The sequence below is a fragment of the Geotrypetes seraphini genome, chromosome 6 (assembly GCF_902459505.1).
Source record: "Geotrypetes seraphini chromosome 6, aGeoSer1.1, whole genome shotgun sequence".
NCBI lineage: Eukaryota > Metazoa > Chordata > Amphibia > Gymnophiona > Dermophiidae > Geotrypetes > Geotrypetes seraphini.
The window spans coordinates 38,819,369-38,835,017 of NC_047089.1; the positions used below are offsets into that span (position 1 = coordinate 38,819,369).

The 15,649-nt window shown below is 42.6% G+C and overlaps 1 protein-coding gene across 1 annotated transcript in view; it reads left to right on the forward strand.

Annotated features, from left to right (window-relative positions):
- The window catches only part of DDX10 (DEAD-box helicase 10), a 306,374-nt gene that overhangs the window by 218,926 nt on the left and 71,799 nt on the right, over positions 1-15,649 (forward strand). The gene's annotated exons all lie outside the window — the stretch shown is intronic.

Sequence of the window (15,649 nt, forward strand, 5' to 3'; positions counted from 1 at the left end):
AAGTTTGAGCTTGAAGTCAGACATCCATTGCTCCATCAGATTTATAGCTTCTGATGCCTTGGGAGTAGTTTCCGAGATAGAGTTAATAAATGGGATGATGATCGTAAAGTCGTCTGCGTAACTGAATAATTTTATCCCCAGTTGGGTTAATTGCGTGCCCAGAGAGGACATGTAGACATTGAAAAGCAATGGGGATAGCGGTGACCCTTGCGGCACACCGGATTGGTTGCTCCAGGTATCGGAGAGATCATAATTGAAACGTACTTGATAGGTATGGGACAAAAGGAAACCACGGAACCAGTTCAACACCTCATCCCTGATACCAATGGCGTCTAGGCATTGTAGCATTTTCCCATGGTCTACTAGATCAAAGGCAGAGCTCATTTCTGGTGTGGGGACTTCCATAGTCTCCTCTATCTCACCAGGCTCTGTCACTGTTGGCTTTTCATATACTTGCAACTCCATAGGCTCTTCCCTGTGCTTCTTCTGCTTGTGCTGGAGAGACTTCCATAGAAGCTCTTCTTGGACTGCCCTTGATAGCTTGTGTGAGTCAAGTTTAAATCTCAGTTTGCCACTCCAATTTTGAAAGAATTGCACTGCCAACCAATTTCAGCTATGATTAAGGCTTTTTAATATGGGAGTGCTTAAACATCTAGACAAGTTGATTAAACAAGAACATCAATGCTCTTTGCATACTTCTCAGTGACGCATGTTGCAGCCTCCGTTTTTAAAGACGGTGAGGTTAATTTCCACTAGAAACCAGGCTCTTTGCTACATAGGACAGTGTTCTCCCCAGCGCTTTTCAGCCGGGCGCTCCGCCCAGCAAATTTAGATTACCGCCCGGCTGTCATCTGCCGAATCCTGCTGCCACCACTGCTTAACGCACAGCCTGAAGAGCCGCCGAAAGACTCCCGCCGGACTTTAAACAAAACCAAACCCAGCAAGCGACTCGAACCCGGCTTCCCTCCGAAACCGGAAGTTACGTCGGGGGGGGGGGAGGGGGGTAGGGAAGAGAAGCCGGCGCGGACCATTACAGCCCCGGAGCATATGAGAGATAGGCCAGCCACGGAGGGAAGCTTACTTGCTCTTGCTTACTTCAGGCCTTTCTCGCTGCCGGGTCCTGCCTACTTTCTGTTTCCGCGAAGGCAGGACCCGGCAACGAGAAAGGCCTGAAGTAAGCAAGAGCAGCAAGTTGTAAGCTTCCTTCTGTTGCTGACCTTTGGGAGATAGGTCTGCGACGAAGGGAAACTTGCAGCTTGCCTTTGTCTGTAGCGAATCTGCCGGGTGTGTGAGATGGGGGGGAGGGTGAATGGGAGGAGAAATGCTGCTGTACCCAATTAGAGGGGGAGGAGGAAGATAAATGCTGTTGCTTCTGCTGTACCCAATTGGGGTGGGGGGTTAAGAGAAATGCTGCTGCTGCTGTACCCAATAGGGGGAGGGGGAAGAGTCATGCTGCTGCACCCAATTAGTGGGGAGGGTGAAGAGAAATGCTGCTTCTGCTGTACCAAATTGGGGGGAGGAAAGAGAAATGCTGATGATACTGCTGTACTCAATGGGGGAGGGGAAGAGAAATGCTGCTGCACCCAACTGGGGAGAGAGAGGGAAGGAGGGAGAAGGAAGATCAGGAAAAGGAGGAAAGAGATGCAAAGACCATGGGAGGGAGGGAAAGGAGATACCATACCATGGAGTGGAAGAGAGAGATGTCAAGGCATATGGGGGGGGAAGCAGGGCCGGATTAAAGGATAGGCCCAGTAGGCACAGGCCTAGGGCCTAAAATGGTCAGGGGGGCCTGCCAGTGCTGTGCTTTGGGGCCTCACCCTTGCTGGATTCGCTGGCAGCAGCAGCAGCAGCCTCATCATCATCCTGGGCGCTCCTCCAACCCGATCTGACCCTCCTATCTCTCCCTCCTTCCCTCATCAGTGACGTGCCAGAGGGAATCACGGCAGGAGAAAGCCCTGAAGCACCCTGCTTAGAGTAGAGCAGTGCTGTTTAGAGTCTCGTGATGGGAGGGAGGGAGAGAAAGGAGGGTCATGGGGGGGGAGAGTAGCAGTCTACCCCGGGTGCTCGGCCGGGCATCATGAACTTCTTCGGCTAGCAACAGCATTTACAATGCACTGCTGTTGCCAGCTTCAAGCCTTCCTCTCTGCCAGGTCCTGCCTACTTCTGTTTCTATGAAGGCAGGACCCAACAGAGAAGAAGGCCCGAAGCTGGCAACAGCAGCGAATTGTGAATGCTGCTGCCTGAAGAAGTTCATGACGCCAGGCCTTGGGTGACAGAAGGAGGAAAGGGAGCAGAGGGGGAGAGACTTGCTGCACCCAACTGGAGGGAGAAAGAAGATGAGGGAGGGAATGAAACGAGATGCCAGGGATTGGAGGGAAGAAGGAAAGTATGCCAGACCAAGGGAAAAGGAAGGGGGAAAGGAAGGAGAAGATGTCAGAGCATGGAGGGGGAGGGAGAGATGGAAGAAAAGGAAAGAAGTGAGATGCCAGAGAATCAGGGAAGGGAAGATACCAGACTGTGGGGTGCGAAGGAAAGATAGGAGAAGAGAGAGTTGCCAGAGCATAGGGAACGGGGTGCTGACAGAGAGAGAAAAATGGAGAGGTGGCAGAGCTGAAATCAATCATGTACAAAGGAGAAGAGAAGGGGCACAGGATAGACAGTTTATTGAAGGAGCATAAAAAGAGGAAGATGCCATATGGAACGGGGAGAGGGCGGACAGTGGATGGAAGGGGCTGATGCTGCATGGAAAACAGAGCGGACAGATGCTGGCTAGAAAGAAGAGTGAAGACAAGATGATTAAAGCAGAAACGACAAAAGGTAGAAAAAAGTGTTTTTGTTGCTTTATGTAGAATCAAGTAGTTTTGTATCTATTGATTAAAGTTTATAAATAGAAAATGGAAATAAGGTAGTGTTTTGGGGACTAAACCCCTTTCCTCAGGTCAGGACAGGATACCATAACAGCAGGGGTGCCCAAATGATCGAGCACGATCGACCAGTAGATCGCAAAGGCAATGTGAGTCGATCGCGTTGCCTTGGCATTCTTTTTCTTCATGCTTCCCTGAGCCAGGCCAGGCGCGTACAAGCGCCGGACTCACAAGACTTCACCTCCGACGTCAATTCTGACGTCAGAGAGGTAGTTCTGGGCCAGCCAATCGCTGCCTGACTGGCCTGGAACTTCCTCTCCGACGTAAGAATTGACATCAGAGGTGAAGTCTTGTGAGTCCGGCGCTTGTACATTCCTGGTCTGGCTCGTGGAAGCAGAGAGAAATCGGCATGGTGGCTTAGGGGATAGGGAAAGAATCGGGGAAGTGGAAAAACTGGCAGGATGACTTGCGCATGCAGGGGGAGAGAGAAAGAAAGAGAGACAGAAAGAAAAGGGGAGGGGCAGAAAGAAAAAATATTGGATTTATAGTCAGAAGAAGGAAGTGCAAACAGAGACTCATGAAATCACCAGTCAAAAAGGTAGGAAAAATGATTTTATTTTCAGTTTAGTGATCAAAATGTGTCTGTTTTAAGAATTTATATCTGCTGTCTATATTTTGCATTATGGCCCCCTTTTACTAAACCGCAATAGCGGTTTTTAGCACAGGGAGTATGAGCATCGAGAGCAGCGCAGGGCATTTAGTGCATTTCCCTGCTCTAAAAACCAGTATTGCGATTTAGTAAAAAGGGATGGGGTATATTTGTCTATTTTTGTATAGTTGTTCCTGAGGTGACATTGCATAGAATCAAATGCCTTGACCTCTTTGAAAACCTGCGGAATATAAATGATAATTAACATTTTCTCTGCATACAGTGTGCTTTGTGGTTTTTTTTTAAATTTTATTGTTGGTAGATCATTTTGACTTGGTCACTTTAAAAGTAGCTCACAAGCCCAAAAAGTGTGGGCACCCCTGCTGTAGAGCCATTTCTTGTATGACTGGATGAGCTATATTTATCTTTTTTTTTAGTTGTTTAAATTCATGCAGAAATAAATGGCTAGTTTGAACCTAATGACTTCATTAATGCCCTCATTAATGAAACCTAATGACTTCATTAATCCCTTTTTTAAACCTCTATACCATTTGAAAGAGGGCAAATACTTCTTAAATTTAGTAAAAATATTCTGGCACAAGTGTCAAACCTTAAAAAAGGAAGTCATATTGAGCATTGGAAAATAATAATAATTAACTAATAAAAATAGTATACATTTAGGGCTCCTTTTACTAAGTTACGATAGTGGTTTTAGTGTGCGCTTAGCGCGCGGAGGAATTGAGCATTGAGTTGGCGCTAGTTTTCCCACATAGCGCAGGGGTTTGCGCGCGCTAAAAATGCTAGCGCACCTTAGTAAAAGAGGGGGTTAATTTTCCCCACCACCAAATTTCCCCATCTCGCCCCACCCGGCTACTTTTTCATGCCACCCGGCTGGAAAAAATTTCTGGGGAGAACACTGTAAGACTATCTTTGTGGAAATCTTTGCCAGTTAATGTCAGAGGAGTGTCCAGTTATCTTGGCTTTGAAAACTTGGATTTTTGAGAATACTGTTGGTGGTTGGTTGTTTTGATAGTGGAGTGATATTTAACTGTTATTGTTTGCAAATGATTTATCTTACTTTTATTTGCAGTAAGTGGTACATCAAATTATCAAATTATGATTGCTTTCATTTTTTAAAAATAGAACATTCTCCTTGGATAGAAAGGGTTTGTGACTGACAAGTTCACTAAAGCAAAATGTATTTTTCCAAAAGTTTAGCGAGTGAGACCTATCAGTGAGTGATAGATATAATGTATAATCCTCTCATTCTGAAATCTGATGATTTACCTATTTCTGATCTTGTTAAAATTTATGAAGCTGTGGGCTATGGAAAGGGGGGATGGGTTAGGGAAAGGGAGGGGATATGCTGGATAGGAGGAAAAGAATGAGGGAGCAATGTTGAGGGGAAGGGAGGGAGAGAGAAGGAGCAATGCGAGACCTAGTTTTGACATATACATAGATCATAGCATTTTTGGTCATTGTTAGTTCTAAATCTGTACTCTACTTCTGCATAACATAGACAAATATATATAGTAAAACCAGTCAGTGGAAGAGTTTAAACCAGGGGTTCCAACCTTTTGGCTTTCCTGGGCCGCATTGTCCGAAAAAAAATTTTCTGGGGCCGCGCAAACGCTGCAGCAAGACAGAGGAGGGAGTCGGCAAGATGGTAAACACCTGGGGGCAGCAAAGGAAAATACTGCATCACCCTCGACCGGGGCCGCACAAAATACTTCACGGGGCTGCAGGTTGGACACACCTGGTTTAAACCATTTGGTTGCACAGTGTTTAATTTAAATATCCAGTTCTGCTCTCTTTGATGTAAATATTTCTGTCCTCTTCTTACACTAGATGGAATGTACTTTTAGATTGAGATCTGACAATGCAAAATCAAGTGAACACTGTGGTTCGTAAATGTTTTTATACTCTATGGAGCTTACATTCCATTTGGAGTTGTTTTGAAAGATCAACTTTTCAACTTTTGGTGCAGTCTTTGGTACTGTCTGCACTTGCCTATTGTAATATAATCTATCTAGCGGGTTGTGAGAAGCATTTTAAAAAGCTCACTTTGATTCAGAACACAGTTATTTGCTTAATTTTTAATTGGGCAGAATTGAACATGTAATGCCTTACCCATAAATTACACTGGCTCCCAGCAGAAGCGCTGGTTATTTTTTAATTCGGTTGTTTTTGCTACAAAGTGCTGTATGGTTTGCTACCAAATTATCTAATGGAACATTTTATTTATTTTTTTTTTTTTTACTCCTGTACATTCACAGCATAATTTGGCCTTTTTTATATTTCCCTCGTCCAAAGGCTATGTTTACAAGACACATCATGGGCAGCTACTTTCTTATCAGGCCACTAGCTGGGACTCTGAGCTTCGCCCATTAATAGTTGCCTCTCTTTCATATTTTCATTTTAGAAAGTTACTGAAGACTTATCTATTTCAAAAAATTTTGGGGAAGTAATGATGGCTGGATTATTATGTTTTATTACACTATCTGCTATCTGTAGTTCATATGTATATCTGCATATTGTGTTTCACTGAATGTTCAGCTCTCTTGATTGTAAACCGCCTAGAAGTCGCAAGATTGTGGCGGTATAGAAGAATAAAGTTATTATTATTATTATTACACTGAATATGAAGTTTTAGCTCACCATGTTTCTGCAGCTTTTCTTATTTTGTTTATCTGCATAAATCTGGAAGGTTTTGCAGAATAAAAATAGTGTTATGTTAATCTGGATCAAAACATTCAGTTCCTGGATTTAATCCCCAGGGAAAGGTAATCAGGATCATCATTGAAGGCAACAACTAATGACCGTATCTAAGAACCCAAGGTGCTTCAATAACCAGTCTAGGAAGATTGGGATGGAGGGATTGTAAAAAGAGGGTGAAAATCCTCAGATGACAACTATCTGAGGATAACTCATGGAATCAGAATCCCAGCAGTGGTTTTGACTGAACTAGAAGAGAAAGGAACAATTTCAGGGTGAAAAAGAAAAATTAAAATTACATATAAAGTTTGTTTATAATATTGAAGCTTGATAAGTTCCTCATTCTGGCGTTTTGACTTCTAGTTTTAATTTCTTTTCTGAGAAGCTTTCAATAAGTATTAGAGCATTCATTGCCCTTCGACTTCACACTTTCAAAGATAGTGAATTATCCATTGGAACTAAAAGCCTGCAGCTTCATTACTACTAATCAATAGAAACCTGAAATGAATGTTGAAATAAACTTGGAGGCAACTGCATTATATAAAAAATTTTTTCCAAGTGTTTATGGCTGCTTGAGCAAAGATTTTTTTTTGTTCCACAGTTCATAGCAGGCTTTAAAATTCAGCTGTTGGCTGCCCATTGTCAAAATGAAAAAGAGGTAAAAAGGCAGAGGAAATTAGAATGATAATGAATACAGGGAGGAAGTCAGTAGAGGCCTCTGAAAATGCTGTTTAGTGAGTTAAATGACCCAATTGTCTATTTAGCTTTTCCAATACCTATTTATAAGCAAGTTATGGGTTTACTGCCAGCCTGTGAAAGCATGACTTTTTTTGAATGCTGGCCTGAAAGATACGTGAAAGATGAGACATATCAATGGAAGGAAAATGAAAAGTCAGAAAAGAGACAGAAGATATAGAATTGCAATGGATGATCAGCCTCTTGCACAGGAGACAGGGATTGAGGAAGTTACATGGAAACATAGAAACATGATACCCGATAAAGGCCAAATGGCCCATCCAGTCTGCTCATCCACAGTATCCACTATCATCTCCTCTCCCCGAGAGATCTCGTGCGCCTGTCCCACGCTTTCTTGAATTCAGACAGTCTTTGTCTCCACCACCCCTTCCAGGAGACTATTCCATGCTTCTACCACCCTTTCTGTAAAAAAAAAAAAAAAAAAAAAAAGGACACTCTTCCCGCCATGTTCACAGGGGTTAGGGGCAAAGCTGGCTCGCGAATAAGAAAAATTCACGAATAACTTTAGGGCTGATTCTGACCCACCCCCGCATCCCGGACCCCTCCACAACTTATTTAGTGTTGACTCTAATCCACCCCCGCTTCCCTCCCATCTCCTGGACCCCTCAACTTACTTTTTAAAGCCTGGTGGTCTAGTGGTAAAGCGGAGCAGGAACAATCTTTCTGTGCCATGCAAAGCCGCGAACATAAATGGCTGTCCTTAGTTCCCATTAGTCTCTCATGAATGATTTTTCTGCTGGCTGTAATGTAAACCACCCTGTCATGTTGTCCGGGGAGTGGTGGTATATTCAATACAGTAAACCATAAACCTATCTAGGCCTGAAGTTTGCTATGTGTGTTATTTTGAGAACATTATGGCATAGTGTTCCTATAAACTCTCTTCAGTGCTATTCTTAATAGGATTGTATTGAATAATTTTGAAGATTCAGATAAGTAGTAGAAAGCTTTGTATGAAAGATATGAATCATATACTCATAGGTGTAAGGTAAAAGTTTGAGCTTTACATTAGGTATATGGTTATACATTTGTGATAATCGCTCCGTTTAGTTTATTTCACTGGAGTACTTAATAAAAAAAAAATTAACATGAAATCAAAATATAATTCATTATCAGTGCGAGGAATAAAAGGCATGAAAAAAAATCAAATATCTCAAATACAGTACACCTTAAATGCAATCATAACAGTAATACTAAAATAAAATAAAGAAATCTTATCAAATAATCATAGAAATACTAAAATATTACTATGAGTTAATAAATAATTATACATATTACATTTAATGGTAGCTTATGCATGGTAAATTTGAAAGCACCATATCTTAATTCCACAGATTGAGGTGTTTGGGTTCTGAGCTGAACTGTACTAATTTTAGTGCACACAATCAATGTTGGCATACACTAAACACAAAATGAAGCAAAGATACATATCCATAATCGTCACTGGCAAGTAATTGCTCCTTCCTTGTATTCCTTGCTTGTTTTTATCAGGACAATTATAGTTATATATAACATAGAAACATAGAAACAGACGGCAGATAAGGGCCCACGGCCCATCTAGTCTGCCCACCTTAATGTCCTTCCCCTACTTTTGCCCTGTGAATAGATCCCATGTGCCGATCCCATTTGGCCTTAAAATCAGGCACGCTGCTGGCAGGCCTTAGAGATTCATAATGTACTAAGCCCATGACTTTAGAATATTTCTTTTTTTTTAAATGTGATTAGTTTCATTTGTTGTTGCCAATGTCTATACGTTGCAGAAAAAATCTTGAAGCTACACATCATTAATAAAGTTTTCTATTCCCAGTGTGTGTATGGAGGAAAAGTGCTTAGTAAGTTAGGCTCTTAATGATAGTGCAGTGCAGTGTTGGGTCAGCAGAACTCATTAGATACAAGAACAAGAATTGATTGCCAATTGATTACAGTCAATCCACTTTTAATTTTGCATTATTGATTTACCATTAAGCCTTTATTTGTGTTGAAACTTTTAACATCATTAGGTTCTATTTTTAAATGACGATCTTGCACAATTATTTTTTCCAATACTACATTATTTGTAGTTTTCAAAACTTGCACATCAACCCTTTGATATGCTTTCAATAGGGAAATTGGAAAAATGGATGCAAATCACTACTAATACTGACACATCAAAAAGAGTTATGATAAAGTAAATAAATCACAAAACTTCAAAATACCTTTTCCATTAAAATAACTAAAAGGTCATAACACATTAGACTTCAGTGGCTACAATCAAACGTCCAACATCGGTGCTGAGATATTATTTATTTATTCAATTTTCTATACCATTCTCCAAGGGAGCTCAGAATGGTTTACATGAATTTATTCAAGTACTCAAGCATTTTTCCCTGTCTGTCCCAGGGGGCTCACAATCTATCTCATGTACTTGGAGCAAGTCTACAAAGTTAACAAAGCATGGTAAAAATATAATATGACAAAGCATGGCTAACAGTATGACATGACTAGTAAAAATGGTTAGGCAAGCTTGCATGGCAAAACATAGCATGGAAGACATGGAATAGCAAACATTGTGTGGCAAACATGATATGAGAGATCGAAGGAGGGCCAACATAGTATGATAAATAGTAAAGTATAGTAGGACAAGGATGGCGAACAGTGTGACAGTATGGTAGAATATTGGATGATAAAACATGGCATGGTCAGACATAGGATGAAACACATAATAATAATAATAATAACTTTATTTTTCTATACCGCCATAGTCGGGCGACTTCTAGGCGGTTCACATTGTAAGAAGTCTGGACAGTCAGCGAATGATAAGGAGCCTAAAATAGAAAAGTTACATAAACAAGGTACATACTAATTTAAGTTCCATGGGTAAAGGATACATGAAAATTGGAGCTTCCTGGGAGATTGAATAGCATTTACGGGGGATTTGTTTTAGTTTAAGGGAGGTCTGTTTTGGTCAATGAATTTGTCGAATAGGGCGGTTTTTATTGCTTTTCGGAATGCATTGTAAGTCAGTTTGGATTCATTTATGCAGTTTTGCAACCAGACTTGTTGTCTATTCGCTTGGAACATGAAGGTTCTATCCAGGAAGGAGACTTGAGAGAGTGGAGAGTCAGGCTCTTTGTAGAAAGGTCCAGGGAATTTGAGTTGGTGCACTCTCATAGAGGGTCAGGGGAAGAGGTGAGTTTCTATTGCCTTCCTGAAGTTCAGTAGACATTCTAACAATCTTATGTGGGTAGGTAGTTTGTTCCAGAGGTGTGGTAGGTAGTGCAAGTAAGATCTTTTGAGGGCATTCTCAATAGTGAGCGCACGTTCCAAGGGAGCACGTAGTCACTTTTCTTCTTGCGAGTGAAATGGTCAGTTTGGAGCATAGGGCGGAAGTTTGGAGGCTATATAGGCCGGTACCATGTCATAGAAGAATTTGTAGGCCATTATGAGGCCTTTGAATATACATTGTTTGCCAATTGGCAGCCAGTGGGCAGCAGCAACGCTGGGGTGATTTGGTCTCGTATGCGGAGGTTTTTCAGGAGTTAGATGGTGGCATTTTGTACTCGTTGTAGTTGATGAAAGTTGTTTTTAGAGAGATGATTTAGGAGCGCTTTGCAGTAGTCTATACGGGAGAGGACAAAGGCATAGAGTAGCTGGGAAAAGTCCGGTTCTGAGAAGTATCGTCTGATTTTCCATAGTTAAGAGCATAAGAATAGCCTTACTGGATCAGACCAGTGGTCCATCTAGCCCAGTATCCTGTCTTCATGGAGACCACTCTAAGTCACAAGTACCTGACAAAAAACCCATATAGTAGCAGCATTCCATGCCACTGATCCAGGGCAAGCAGTGGCTTCTCCTATGCCTGTCTCAACAGCAGTTTATGGACTTTTCCTCCAGGAACTTGTCCAAACCTTTTTTAAAACCAGCTACATTAACCGCTCTTACCCAATCCTCTGGCAATGCATTTCAGAGGCAGAAACTATTTGGGAGATATGGTCAGAGAGCAAAATGTCACCATCAAGGATCACCCTAGGCTGCGTACTTTGTTTCTGAACGTCGGGGTAATCAATTCACAAGAGATCGACGAACAGGTTAATGGTCACCTCTATATCCAGAGGAGTTCAGTTTTTGCCGTGTTTAGTTGCAGCTTGTTTTCGGTCATCCAGCTTTTTATTTCTGAGAGGCAGTCATGTAGTTTGGAGAATGGTGGGCCTTAGGGCCTGATTGGCCCAGGCACTTCAAGCCCCGCCCAAGGGAGGAGCCTTAGGCGCATGGGCCAACCGGATTTGGCAGGCATCAGAGCATTTGGGTGTTGGGAGGGAGCTGCATGGTAGAGGATAATGTGGCTAAACTAAACTAAACTAAACCTTAGGTTTGTATACCGTGCCATCTCCACAAGCGTAGAGCTTGGCACGGTTTACAGGGTTAGGTTGAAAAGGAGCTACAATGAAGGGTTATAGGAAAGGAGCTAGGAAGATAAAGAGGGACAGGGAACCAAAAAGCGGGAAGTGTTAGATATTTGAAAAGAGCCAAGTTTTCAGGTGTTTGCGGAAGGATTGGAGGGAACACAGAACTCTGGAATAACCTGTGAGGTTATTCCAGGGTTCTGTGGTTCTAAAGGGGAGGGATATTCCTAATTTTCCTACGCGGGATATACCTTTTGTAGAGGGGAATGATAGTTTCAGTTTTTGGGAGGATCTAGTGGAATTAGGGTTAGAGGAATTCCAGAAGAGTGGGATAACGGGAGGGAGGATGCCATGTAGGATCTTGAAGGCTAAACAGGCACATTTAAAGAGGACTCTGGAGTGAACTGGGAGCCAGTGAAGTTTGGACAGGAGTGGGGAGACGTGGTCGAACTTGCCTTTAGCGAAAATAAGCTTGGCCGCGGCGTTCTGGGTTAGCTGAAGTCTATGGAGTTTTTTTTTAGTTAGGCTTAAATAGATGGAGTTGCAATAATCCAGTCTAGAGAGGATGGTGGATTGAACAAGGACGGTGAAGTGAGAATGATGAAAGTACGATCTCACTTTCATCAGCATATGAAGACTAAAGAAGCATTTTTTTACCAAGAAGTTGAGGTGGTCATTGAAGGAGAGAGAGGAGTCTATGATGATGCCAAGCTTGAAAACTCAAGCTGAAGAGTGGAGCCGGAATATAATGGGATGGAGGTGGGTAAATGATCTATCATTGGGCCGAGCCAAAGTAATTTTGTTTTGGACTCATTTAATTTCATTTGTACAGAATGTGCCCAGGAATGGAGGTTCATTATACATGCGGATATGTTATCAGCGAGATTAGTGAGGTTCGAGTCGGTCTCGAGGAGGATGAGGATATCGTCGGCATAGGTGTAGAGAGTTTCCAGGGGGGATAGGTGAAGAAGTTTCAGAGAGGACATGTAAATATTGAAAAGGATAGGAGAGAGGGGTGAGCCTTGCGGGACTTCACATATCGGCTTCCAGGGAGGGGATGAGGTACCGTTTATGTTAACAGTGTAGGAGCGTAAGTGTAGGAATTTCGAGAACCAGTCTAGGACTGTGTAACTTATGCCTATTTCAGAGAGTTGGAAGATTAAGATATCATGATGGACGACGTCGAAAGCTGCGGAGAGGTCGAATTGTAGAAGTACAGCGAATTTGTTGCGAGAATGAAGTTGTTGTACCTTAGAGATTAGTGAGGCTAATAGGGATTCGGTGCTGAAGTTGGGCTAAGTGTTGTGACAAAATTTTTCCTCCCTCCTGGTGTGTTTATTCTGTGTTCTGGTGTTCTTTCTCTTTTGTTTTCTAGGACATTTATTAGGGGTTTGTGTTACGGGTTGGACTGTGGGGTGGTTACAGCTTACTCAATATCAGGGTCTCAGTATTAGGGTATGGGCCCAAGATGTGTTTTTGATATTGATACCTTCTAGGATGGCTATGGCTAAAAGTGGGTCCCTCGTTGGTGGTACTGATATGAATTGAGGTGTGGTTCGTCATGCTAATAATGTATGTTATGCAATTAAGTGGTGAGCTAGTTTCAAATAACTCCACGGGCTTGAATAAATGCATTGGGGCTTTTGTACTGTATTTGAGATAATTCTGAGTTAAGTGTAATATATTAATTGAAGTAATTTAAATAATCACAGCTATTATGTGAAAATAAATCATAGATAATATCCTAATTAAAAATGTGAAGTGCTCAGACCTTATAACCTGTGTTTTTAGTGTTATCACCAAAACGAGGTTAACAAGGGGACCATCATAGCCTTCACAGTCCCCTATATATTAATATATTATATATTAATATATAATATATTATATATTAATTGAAGACAGGAATAAAACTGTGGCCAAAATTATTCCACTTGAGACAGACTTATGTGATTATTGCCAAGAAGAACCTTTGTCCTCTGTTGTACGATTTATTTTTTAGTATCTAGTGTTGCATTAAAATAATATAGCCAGTGCTTTTGGTTTAATTGCACTTTTAAAACACTTGGCTAAAGGACAGAAGATTGGAATAATGCAATCTGCATTTGGATCCTGATTTGTGGTGTCAAGGTCAGCAAAAAACATTTATAGCACCAGCTAATATCACAATATTTGTAATTATTGGCATGGTTTCTACTGCAAGATGAACTTAACTACCAGTGCTTAGCAACACAGCAGTGAAATGACTGAACATTATAAAATCATTTCTGCACTTTATTTGCATGCCAATGTTTAGAGAGGCACCGCAGGCAAAGTCCTCAGACAGCCTCTAAACACAGTGTCTAACGCTGGGTTTTTACGCATTTCAGAGGCCCACAATTAATTGCAAGCATTCTCGTGTAGAGGAAAGGTAGAATGAAGTTTTTCCCCATAATATAAACGGTTTGTTCCCTTCTAATACAGTTATCATTGATCTTGAGCTTGGTTCTTTGCTGACTTAGGTCAATGTCTCTGTTTACAGGTACTTTTAACTTACAAATTTAACTCTTGCTTTACCTATGAAAATTGGGGGCCTAAATTCACTTTTACAACAGGTAATTCTATAAACCTTTTGAGAATTTTATAAGCAAGTGCTTATAAAATTGTCCAAGTCTACACACACAGAAAAGTAGGCACAAGGAAGACTTACTGGTCAGTATTCAAATGCTGCAGTCAGTGTTTTAAACATTAGCTGTGGCATTTAATTTGTCAATGTATAGTGCTACCTCGGTTTACGAATGCACCGGTTTGCGAGTGTTTTGCAAGACGAACAAAACATTTGCAAAATCGGTGCCTCGGAAACCGAGCATGGCTTGATTTACGAGCACCCCTCCCCCACCCCCACAATCCGGCACCCCCCCTGCCTCGAACCGGCACCCCCCGCCACGATCCGACCCCCCCGCCACGATCCGACACCCCCCCCGACACAATTGGGCACGTTCACGTTCAGAACGTGAACTCGCAGGCCTTGAGCATGCTCAGATGCTCAAGGCCCAGCAGACGAGGAGGCCGATCTTCAAGAGTGCCCAGATGAGGGTAAGAAGCGGCGGGGGGGGGTGCCCAATTGTGTTGGGGGGGATGTCGGATCGTGTCGAGGGGGTGCCCAATCGTGTCGGGGGGGTCGGATCGTGGCGGGGGGGAGTGCCGGTTCGAGGCAGGGGAGTGCCGGATCGCAGGGGGGGGTGCCTGATTGCAGGGGGGGCCTTTGAGGGGAGCAATGCCGGTTCTCGGGGGGGGGAATGCATCAAAGCGAGTTTCCATTATTTCCTATGGGGAAACTCGCTTTGATAAACGAGCATTTTGGATTACGAGCATGCTCTTGGAACGGATTATACTCGAAATCCAAGGTACTACTGTATATTCTTTACTGCTATTCACTGACTATAGAAACATAGAAATAGACGGCAGATAAGGGCCACGGCCCATCTAGTCTGCCCACCCCAATGACCCTCCCCTACCTTTCTCTGTGAATAGATCCCACGTGTCTGTCCCATTTGGCCTTAAAATCAGGCAGCTGCTGGCCTCAATAACCTGAACTGGAAGACTATTCTAGTGATCAACCACCCTTTCAGTGAAAAAGAATTTCCTGGTGTCCCCGTGCAGTTTCCCGCCCCTGATTTTCCACGGATGCCCCCTTGTTGCCGCGGGACCCTTCCGTCTGTCCCAGTATGGTAATTCTTATGTGAGCCAGGTATAAAACAGTCAAGCCATTGCGACATCACTGATAAGGTTAGCTCTTATTGGTGGAACGAAGCATTATGACATCACAATCTCAGCTCTGGAATGTTGCTGCTCTTTGGGTTTCTGTCTGGTACTTGGGTTGGCCACTGTTGAAAGCAAATATTGGGCTTGATAGACATAGAAACGTAGAAATAGACGGCAGATAAGGGCCACGGCCCATCTAGTCTGCCCACCCCAATGACCCTCCCCTACCTTTCTCTGTGAATAGATCCCACGTGTCTATCCCATTTTGCCTTAAAATCAGGCACGCTGCTGGCCTCGATCACCTGAAGTGGAAGACTATTCCAGCGATCAACCACCCTTTCATTGTAATCTTCCACTTGACAAGACAGCAATATAGCAGAAAGCATCAAAACTAAATGGCACTTTGCATGTTAAATACAATTCTTTGGCCCAACATTTCTTTGTTTCTTCAGGAAGCCCAAATGAAGCATTCAAAAGACAAAAGTCTCTGAAACACAAACTTTGTTTCCCTTTTTCCTCCATGTCTCTGAGCACAGCCTTTCCAC